The following is an 11,100-nucleotide window of genomic DNA, read 5'->3' as shown; positions in this document are numbered from 1 at the left end:
AAGCTGATGAAGATGAAACCAAAAATCCATTTGTGGGACACGTTTCCAAAATGTTTGACACTGAAGAAAACAATAGATAATACTAAAGAAGCACCACACCCACAGTGAAACATGGTGGTGGGAGTACCCTGATCTGGGCTTATTTTTCATGAGATGCAACCAGGTTGTTTTTGTGGATTAAATTATGAATGGTTCTAAATATCAGTCAGTTTTGACTGACAACCTTCCAGTGGCTGCTAGAAAACTGAAAATGAAGCAAGGTTTTTATTTTTCAGCGTCCATGTTAGCCCTAAAATGCATCTAAATCAAATGAATGATCGGAACAGAAAAATTGGCACACAGTTTGATAAAACTAAATCATGTCTAACATTTTCCCTGCAGCCACCAGCAAATAATAATCCTGTTTTATATGAAATCTGTCACCAGTGCATATTAATCCCATTCATCAATTTTCATTAAAAAAGTAAATGAAAATTTTCAGTTATCTCTCTTTTTTTTATTTGGTAAGCTCTGTTTAGATAATCTGCCACTGTGTTACCACACTAATTTTTTTTGCTGATATGGAAAATATTGCGGCCGTCAAACATCAATATAGGATGGCATTGATTATGTGAGAGTAAAAATAAAGTGTGTAATTCAAGCATCTGCATCACATAAACCTCAGACCTAAAGCAGATGCAAACTCAGCTGTTAAAACTGGGTTTTTAAAGCACATTTTATAATTGATGCAGGACTTTCACCTCAAAGGATTTCACATGCTATGATAGATTATGGTCTGTGTGTGAGGGGGTGTGGTGGCAATTAAATACAGGTGTTATAGGTTATTTAATCAAGGGGATTATGACAGTCAAAATTTTAATATCAATTAATATCGCTTGCAGCCTGTCAAATGGGGCGAGTGAGCAATAATCACCATAAAGGTTGAAGAGAGGTGATTTTCTGGTCAGAAAAGAGATGCACCCTCATTATTACTGAACTGATGAATATCGATAATTTGCAGGCGGATTTTAAAACTACTGGCTTATGTCTGTGACTTTTCTTCATAATGACGAATCAATAAAAAAAAAAAGACTTTTTTTTAAATTAAAAAATAGGTTTAATGTGTTACTGATACCTTTATATTTCAAAACGTAGTGGTCTGCAGTCCAGAAATAATGGTGTTGTAAACTGGTAAAGGTGAAAATAAGCGTAAAAAAGTAATTTATTTGCAAAGACCCTGTATTCTTGCACAGTACACATGGACCTGTTTGAGATTCACACAGTGGTTTCTTGCTGTGCACATTGAGCTCTTCTCTGTCAGAGGTAGTCACACTCAACCCTTACTTCCTCACAAATCCAATACCTACCTGGTTAATGTCACATTGCAAAAGTGGAGCACAGTTTTCCCCATCTTTTATGATTAATAAGCTACATTCAGATGCAGAATCTCACAAAAAGGATATAACACTGAATATGGCAACTGAATGTGACGTGAAATACCCAGTCTAAGGCTTTTATGACAATGTAAATTTGCTGCAACACACATATACATATACATCCATATACCCTCCTAAGTGAAAATTTGTGAATTGTGTCCAACTAGCCATTCTCCCTCCCCAGTGCTGTGTGACTTATTAGTGTTACAAGGTCTCAGGTGTGAATAGGGATCAGGTGTGCTAAATTTAGTGTTATTGCTCTAACACTCTCTCATACTGGTCACTGGAAGTTCAACATCGCACCTCATGGCAAAGAACTCTCTCAGGATCTGAAATGAAAAAAAAGAAAAGAAAAGAAAAAAAAAAGAAATTGTTTGCTTTACAAAAAAGATGGCCAAGGCTTTGAGGAGATTGCCATCACGCTGAACCCAAGGTGGACCATCCAGTAGTTTAACGGAAGAGGTTCCAGTCAGAACAGGTTTTGCCAAATTTGATCAAAGAAGTTGAAAATAGACGCAAGTACTGCTTGCATTGCTGAAGAGGTTGAAGAGGTGCTGTGTCTGCCTGTTAGTGCTCAGACCATTCATCTCACATTGCATCAAATTGCTCTGAATGCCTGTTGAAAGTGTCTTCTAAAGAAGATGCACAAGAAAGCCTGCAAACAGTTTGCTGAACACAATCAGACAAAAGACACAGATTCTTCAAACCATGTTCCGCAGTCTGACAAAACTAAGATAAAGCTTTCTGGTTCAGATGATGTCAAGCACGAGTGGTGGCAACATGGTGAGAAAAACAAAGACCAGCATGTCCTGCCTGCAGTCAAGCACAATGGTGGGAGTGTCATGGTGATGCCAGCCATGGGGAGGTAAAGTTAATTAAGGGAACTATGATTTTCAACTTGTATTGTGACATCTTGAAGCCAAACATGATCCTCTCCGTATTCCAACATGATAACTATCCCAAACACACCTCCAAGATGGCCACTACCTTCCTAAAGCAACGGAGCGTACAAGTGCTGGGCTGACTAAGCATTTCTGCAGACCTGAACCCTAATGAACATCTGTGGGGCATTGCCAAACATCCAACATATCTGTAGTCAGGGCTGTATTCACTTTGGTGTAGACATTAATAGCTAAGGAGAGCAAAAGTACATAGTTATACAAGCTGTGACTACTTCACATTGTATCAACGTGTCATATCTTCAGTATCCTGGTGAAAACCAGCCCTTGTCCTACCCTCAAAAAAAGTGAAACATGGCGGTTGTTCACATTATATTAATATTTCATTTCAAGTTACCACATAAAAAATGTGTTTGTTGTGTTTAATTAATTAATTCTAGTAAAGATAACATGATTTTATCACGTTAACCTAAAGAAATACTTTTATTTTGTTAGAACACAACCAAATTTAGTTAAGTGAATTAGCACACCAATACCTCTCTTGGCCATAAGGGGGCAGTAATGCAACAATAGAACTGCACGAACAGAAAAACCAGTTTAAACCGGATTAGTCTGGATGTTCATCCGAAGACAACAGTCGGGAGCCCGCCACTTTCCGAGGTTGAAGTCCCTTACACCGTTAATTTACGTTGGCAATCCAAATTTTCTCAAAGTTGTAGCAGGCAAGGATTATTTTTTTCTACCAGTTCGCTGTTATTGTTGTTTATGGATAATGCACTTAAAAATATGCGATGGAAGTGGGGAGGTGGGTGCAGAGGCAGGAATAGTTCTTTTTAAGGCTCAAATTAAACACGCTGTCTGTTCAACCCGGTAGGCTAGAAGAAGTAGTCTACCTTGGGCACATAGGTGTGCAGAGCTGAGAATAGACGGAAAAGTTTGTGACTGTCAAAATTAAAAAAGGGAAGGTTGGCTAGGTTTTATTTTTTTTTTTTTTTTTTTTTTTAGGTTTTAAATTTTACCCAGTCGCTAACGTTCGTCCGCGATGCGTGTAATGCGCCAGTTTGACTCTAAGAAGGCTTACTAGAAATTGCCTGCTTTGTAAACAACCATTCTGCACTGAGAAGAGAAAAGAGCTGACCTGAACGAGGAGGCTGTTCATGCAAATTTAATATTTTGAAGTGTGGACAACATGGGCTGCATGGCTTTGTTCACTTTCTCCGCTGCCATTGTTAAAGCTACAGACTACAGTTATAAAACAGCGCAGAAAAACGGCGTCACTGTTTACAAAGTCTCCTTCTGTTCGCTGATTGGTCGGGTCAAATATCAAGTCAAGGAGAAAGCCCAGACTGTAAGCGAGATTTTTTATTTATTTTTTTGAGTGGAGTTGCACAGGATAAAAAATATATATATATATTTTCAAAAACGTTAAAGATGTACACACTTTTGTTATGCTGCATGTGTACATTATGTCTCCTGCTATGTTGGCACAAGGTGACATGAGGTGAAATTAATAACTACATAACGTTTTCAGTCATTTTTACCCAAAGTAGCATTCTATTACTATTTGTAATAGAATGGAGAGGGAACCCCCTGTATTGTTTACAAAGTAAGTATTGCCAGAAAATATGTCTGTATTGTGACTAATATGCCAGAAATTAGCATCTGATGAATACCTCACCATGTTTTTGTTTCTGAATGATTACATCACAAGGAGTCTTTTTGCTGTTACTGTTTCTTGTTATTGTGAGGAGATCAGAAGCTTCACCATTCTTCACAGACTTTTATTTTGAAATACGTGACCTGAAGAGACCTGAACTCTTCTGAATAAGAAATGGTAATTTTGGTGTTTCTTCATGTCGGTTGTGTTAATGGTCATAGCCTACAGCAGAGAAACAGTTTGCTCGCAAAAGGTAACAAACATAAGACTTTCACCAGTCATGTAGTTATTGAATTCTTTTAATCAATTTTTGTGAATAACTAAAAACAGAAATTCTTCATATTCACTTAAGTACTATTCCAGATTATGGGTTATTACTTTTAACCACAACCTGTTGGCTTCATATTCCATCATTCTGTGGACTGGCCTCACATTTTAATGGTTTAGGAAGTTATATAACATACTCTATCAGATTAACAATGCTCCAGCATCATCTTCCTGCACATTTGATTCTGCAGCATGTCATTTGACTTTACTAATTTTACTGGTTGAAAACGTAACTCAGAATGCAAACCCAATTCCCAACCTTGTAGTGACAGATCAAGCCAGTGTTAAGTTAGTCTGTATTTATCTTGTTCTGGGTGGGTTATTATTTTATTTTTTGTAGTTAGTCTTGTAAGTGATCATTTTAGGCCCTTTCACCAATGAAGACCTAACCAAAGTGTCCTCAAGTGCTCCTGTTAGAAATCAAGAAGTGGTTTTATTGTTTCACTTGGAAAAACATTTCTAGGAATCAAGCCCACATGTGATGTTATGTACAATATGCACACTCATTTCCCAGTCATATTTATTCAGCTATTTTTAGAGGCTCAATCAGTTGTGTTTTGCTGTGATTTTAAAGAATGGTTTGTAATGGATAGAGACCTTAAGTGTAGTAGAAAATAGTCACTGCTTCTGCCTTGCTGCATTAAATACTTTATGAGAAAGTTTCCTACAGTTGCTTTTGAATGCAAGTAATCTGCAAGTCTTGTGACTCACAACAAACGACAGTATTTAAAACAAGGTTTAAATTTAGGCCGAAATTAGGCATAAATTAACATTTATACTTGACATTAATACCTAAGTAATAAATACAAATGTTACCATACCTTTTGCTGAAATTAGAGCTTATTTTCCTTCTTTTCTTTCCACTTTGAGGCAGAAGACAAGAAACATAGAAGCTGTGCAGTAGATGAAAAATCCTGCAGGTTAATCAGTTAGTCTATCTGATTCTCTAATCTCTAAACTCCAAAAGCCAGCGCTTTACATGCTTCACGCACTGCCATGAGTGCTCCACAAAAGCAAGAATGTCCAGACCGAGCCTGAAAGCCACCAGCAGCACACTGGCCCATCCCCCTGAAAGCTCCCCATCGCGCTCATATCTCTCATGGCACAATAAATCGATCCAGCTCATGTGTGTTGTATGCGTGAATGAGGATTGCTTTTTTTTTGTTTTTTTTTTTTTGTTTCTGCCTGTGTGGAGAGGCAGGCATCAACAGCAAAATCTCACCTGCTTTGTTTGAGAAGCAGAACCTTTAATGGCATTTGCATTAAAATGCCACTTAGAGCCCTAGACTGTGTTTTGTGCACACTGATTATTTTTCACCAAACACAAAATATGAGTATGATGTCTATATTCATGCAACAGAGAGGACATTTGGACAGGAGGTGTGAAAGTGCCATAAGCCAGCTGTAACAACCCCCCATAGAGTGAGCTGAGGTTCATAGAAAGAAGTCTTGTGGTTTACAGGGGGGGACAAAATCTAGTCAAGTATGAAAGTATCATACTTGTTCACTGCTTAGCCATGTGTGAGAAGATTTCTGAGAAAAGTGTTCAGATGAAAGCCTCCCAATGTTTCTCATCTCATGCACAACTGAGCAGGCAGCTTTAGCACCTCCTTGTGCCCTTAATATTTCAATTTTCCAGGAAGAATTTGTGTAGATACCTTCCAGCATGAGGAGGATATAATCCTTTTACACTCGTGGGTCACTGAACTTCCAAGGGAAGCAGGTCCATCAATATGCATTGGTTTCCAACCAGTAGACTTGACGAATATAAATCCTTCGAGAATAAAGAGACTACTTATTCCTTCAGTTTCTGGGAACATTTTTGCCCCATTATTGATTACTTTCTTGCACTGTTGTAATTATTTTCCAGACAAATAACTGGTTGAGTAAAAGGTTATAGTTGTGATAACCAGCTGACTCACTATGAGCATCGTTTCTACAAAGTTTTACTGTTTTCTGCATTTGGCTCAGACAAAGAGCTTTCTTTACTTTTTGCATGTCGTGTTGCAATCTGAAGTGACATAAAATGATTCATGCTTTGTTCACCAGGGCGGGTTGAACACTCATTCTATTGCAATTCCAGTAAAGTAGCTCAGTATAACAATAACAACGATAAAAAACTCATTAAAGTTTTTATAATTTTTCAGTTGCTTTTAGTAAACTGGAAATACAGCTGGAAATCCCACTCAAATTGGTGAATTTAGCACAGTTAAAATGAAACTATTTCTATTATCAATGCACACAAAAATTAGGTCAGATACCTGGTACTTTTTATCATTGAGATAGTCATACCAATACTTGTTTTTTTAATCACAAATAGGCACAGTTTACATGCCAATGAAATAATGGGATTGATTTTAGAGCTTCTCTGTGGCTGTGTCTCTGTTTTCTGTGATTTTGAAAACCTTCAAATGAGAGTAGTTGTCTTTTTGAAGCAATTATCAAGAGTTTGGTGTCATTCTGGCTGAGTATTTGAAAACTATTCTTGACAAAATGGACAGTTTTTTACTTGGGAAATTATTTTTTAACATAGTTTGTATTATTTTAATAGAACTGGTATTGGGAATTATTCCAAAAGCTTGTTGTAAGCCTCCTTCACCACTTTCAAAATCAGTTTGGATGCTTGTTTGCTCTTCTGGAAAACTCAACTGTCCCAGTTTTAACTTTTGATTTGAGGAAACGTGTAAATTAATTTTCTGCTTCGGCATTCCTTTAAATATCTATAATGCACCAGAAACACCGCAGGGAAACATACCCCCATCAAGATGTCACTACCTCAGTTCCGTTTGGCTTGAAAGCATCACAATAACACATCCAAGCTGTGTCGGTTTTTGATATGAGCCATATGGGTAGTTGCCCAAGGCGACATTAAAATGAAGAGCCCCAAACGAGATAAAATCATATAACTTCTCTGAGGGTACTCCAGCTTCTTCCACTAAAACAATGAGTGTATTTTGTCCCTTTAAGTCGTTGGTAGCTTCCGACCTTCGTATAAAGAAAAAGAGAAATTCTTCATGTCCTCTATAAGTATTTTTATTTACACTAAATGATTGGAGGAAGGTCCTGTTAGTTTATTTTTCCTCGGGCGATCCACAACAATCACCTGTCCAGTTACTGTCTAAGTGGTCAGTCACCTCTGTCACTTCTCACTAAAGTGTTGAGAAGGACAAATGCATCCGCCAAGAAACAGGTTTTGAAATAGCTTCTGCTCTAAAATGAGTCTGCCTGAGGTTTAAGTGACAACATGAAAGAGCTGTTCTCTTGCACAATGAAGGCAATGAAGGCATTATTCCTTTAACACATCCAAGTGCTAAAATTGTCTAAAAGTGTTTAACTTTTTCTAAGTTGAATCAAATTGGTTTAATTGTTTTTGTTTTTTTTGGTTTTTTTTGTATTCTGAGGATATAGCACTAAAATTAGAAACGTGAACTATTTTTCTTCAGAAATCTAGCAAATGTTTCCAGGCTGATAAGCGGCATATACAGACGTTACCAGTCAGAAGTGAGACTTTTCCACCCTGTTAGTTTCTACATCACTCGCGCTAAAGGCTGCTTTCTTGAAGGACTAAAAGACCTTTTGTTTTAAATTTAGGTCAGGACAAAGAAGGCCTAAGGATGTCTTTACTCTCAAGGAAATATTTATTTATTTATGATTTGTTGTACTTATAAGGTCCTATGGCCTATTGTGTCTGAAAAAAGGGGCTCAGTGCCTTCAGCGTTGTCACTCAGGGTTCGCCCAAGGTTATCTGGTCCTGTTAAAATCACCAAGTTTAATATTTGCTGAGATAGATTTGTGAATAATGTGAGGTCAAACAAAGAAAACATTAAACTTGTAGTATCAGACTGTGACCTTGTTAGCATGAAAATCAAACCATGAAAATTACTCACTTTTTCAAACTAAACTTGCCAATACTTTTGAAATCTTAAAATGAAACCGCAAATATAATTTTTAAAATATGTAAATATATCTATGCTGACACTGTCAAAGCAACTGTGTTAAAATTCAAGCATTTGACAATTTGGTGCCATCAGCTTAGATCACCTATGCCTTGGTTTGGCTCTGCTTTGGTGTATATTTCCACTTTTTGTTAGGTGATGTTTTACCAGAAAAGTAAGTTGAGATAAATATTGTCTTTATGAAAGCGCTTTGTGTTTCTGAGAAGGTCTAATTGCTGATGGAAAATAAATCTATTGGCACAGCAGTGAAAAATCAATTGATCTTTGAGTTCTATAATAGGTGTTAGGAATTTGCACAGTTATTATAGTACACCTAACAATTCCTTTACAATATATTTAACAGATTTTTAAAAAACTGTTATAAATAAGTTTCTTCTGAAAAACAAATTACTAAATTTACCACGCTCCTATATGTAGGTAGCTCAAAATGTAATGTTTTTGTGGAGATAAAAATCAACAATTCTCTATTTTTTATTTTTATTTTTTCAAAATTTGTCTTAGTGACTCCAATTAACAGACATAAATGAGTAAAAACCTCCATGAATTTCCCATTAGTGTGTCATGAAAATGTCTAACCTCTTTCTAATGATTTATAGACAATGTTTTAAGAGAAAAAAATTCATAAATAAAAACTTACTTTCACAGAATGTTAAGTTTAGCATCCCTTAAATATACCATCAGTTCACCATCAGCGAGGCAGATGAAGCCAGGTTTAAAGGTCAACCCTGAATCTGGAGCCACCGTTTGGTGAAAATTATCTAATGGCAGAGTGCATCAACCATCCATTATTTCTGAGAGCTTCGTCAGACTTGTTTGAATAGATTACTACAGATTTAGCCGGAGCTAATAGCACAGCAACTAGATGGGAAAGGAGATTATTAATAGACCAACCTTAGTGACACAGTGAAGTCTATCAGAGACCATGAAATAGCTCCACAGGAACAGTCATGAATTATAGCTCCTGCATCTATCATTCAGGGGCATAGTCATAGTCAGGTTTTGGAAAGATTTATGGGCACAACCAGTTGGTAAGGGAGTGTTTTTTTTTTTTTTTACAATGGTTGAGATTTATTTAGATTATTATTTTTGAACAAATGGGAAAACTGCCTTTTGCGTTGTCACATTTGTCTAATATTAAAGTTGTGTGATGACCTGAAGAAATCTGTTAAAAGGGCAATATTTTTCCATTGGATTCCAGTATGTGTTGAAGATTTATACTATTAATAGCTACAAGAAATGTGACTGAAGACAGTGAGGCGATGATGGTATGTCAAGCTTTGCTCCAGTAATGAGTCAAGACACCAAATATCACACTTTCTGCACCTTACGCATCTGCAGGTCATGCATTGCTCCTTTGTGGATTATGAAGAAGCATTGATGGAGTGACATCATCTCCTTTTTTTTTTTTTATTATCTCTGAGCTGTTTGTTGTGAGATCATGTGATTCATTTCGGGGGGTTTTCAGGGGAATTTTTGGAGGTCAAAGAGTTCACAGCAAATTACCTACAATATACCAGAAGAACTTAAATACAAATAAGAAGAAATTTACCTTCCTCATCTTCTCACCTGCAGAATTTCTTGGACCTTTTCATACAAATGGGATCGAGAAGCAAAGTAAAAATGGCCAATATGGGAGTTTGAGAGGAGTTGCAAAAAGGTGGATTGGATAATGCAGTTTTAATTCAGAGTTTTATTTAACCTGCAAAGTAGAGATAAGAAAGGGAACAAAAAAAGGACCAGACTTCGCAAAATGAGAAGAATATTGTTAGAGAAAAATGTTGAACAGATGTTCAGAGATAAGGAAGGAGAAAACAGGCAGCACAAGTAACAGATGCTACACCTGGTCATTAATACAGATTGCTATGTTATCAGTGTGTTGTCAAGCAAAATGTTTAGTCATCATCCATAAAATAACAATTTGAAATTAAATAATTCAAAAAATACACATTAAAACCTGTGGTGAAATAAGCAGTACAGCTTAAAAGTAACTTTCATGCTGAACAATTTGTCTTGTTGAAACTGCTGAAAAAAGTATTGGATTATTGTTATTGATTATTGTTTTTGACACTAATAAGAAATGGACTGACCTTAAACCTAAATACGGACTGGAAAGCAGATGGATGTACTGACACAACCTTAAAAATATTAATGCACAAATGGTTGGAGCGTATCCTGTGTTGATACCAGTTCAGCTTAGAAGCTTTGTCTCTACACTTATTTATGTAGGATTTAGTGCAAACATATAAATACGCCTCAAATAAATAAATATAATTTGTGTTATCTCAGCAAATATTAATAATTATTTTTACAATATTGGGTTGAAAATTTTCTTTTTTGTTCTGGAAAGCAAAATCAACCATAGCATGTATGCTCCATTACATTAAATATTTACTGAAATAGTCTAAAACATAGACCTAGGGTGCACTTGATCAGCTCTACAAAATCTTTACATTTTGTGTAAGGTTCAACAAGCTTTCCTTTGCTACTAGCATGTAACCACCAGAGGGAGACATCTTATTTTATTTCTGTTTTCTTTAGTGTAGTTCTTTGGTGCCTATTGTAAATTGTTGACCTTTTTGTTTTTTTTAGCTTTTTAAAAATGCACACAAAATGTTGATGATTAGTTAAATTCGGAATGTAATTACAACCAAAGTAAATTACTTCAAACAAATGAATAAATAAAAATAAATGGGGAAAATGATAAAAATTTAAATGCTTGGCATGAATTGTAGAAGGGCTAAAAAGAAAATGTTAAACAGGCCGTTTTTTAGAGTTATATGCTACTACTACAGCTACAACATAAAAATATATATAAATAAAATAAATGAAAGTAAAATGAATAAGAT

The 11,100-nt window shown here is 36.0% G+C and overlaps 1 protein-coding gene across 2 annotated transcripts in view; it reads right to left on the bottom strand.

Annotated features, from left to right (window-relative positions):
- opn4xa (opsin 4xa) overlaps window positions 1–5,299 on the bottom strand; it is an 11,741-nt gene extending 6,442 nt beyond the window's left edge. For both annotated transcript variants that reach the window (XM_007568392.2, XM_016679932.1), the window contains exon 1: window positions 5,120–5,299. The gene's annotated coding sequence lies outside the window, so the exon portion shown is untranslated. The remainder of the gene's footprint in view (window positions 1–5,119) is intronic.
- Window positions 5,300–11,100: the final 5,801 nt, after the last annotated feature.

The sequence above is a fragment of the Poecilia formosa genome, unplaced genomic scaffold, assembly GCF_000485575.1.
Source record: "Poecilia formosa unplaced genomic scaffold, Poecilia_formosa-5.1.2 Scaffold6, whole genome shotgun sequence".
NCBI lineage: Eukaryota > Metazoa > Chordata > Actinopteri > Cyprinodontiformes > Poeciliidae > Poecilia > Poecilia formosa.
Note: the sequence above shows the minus strand (reverse complement) of the source record. Positions and strands in the feature narration are given on the sequence as shown.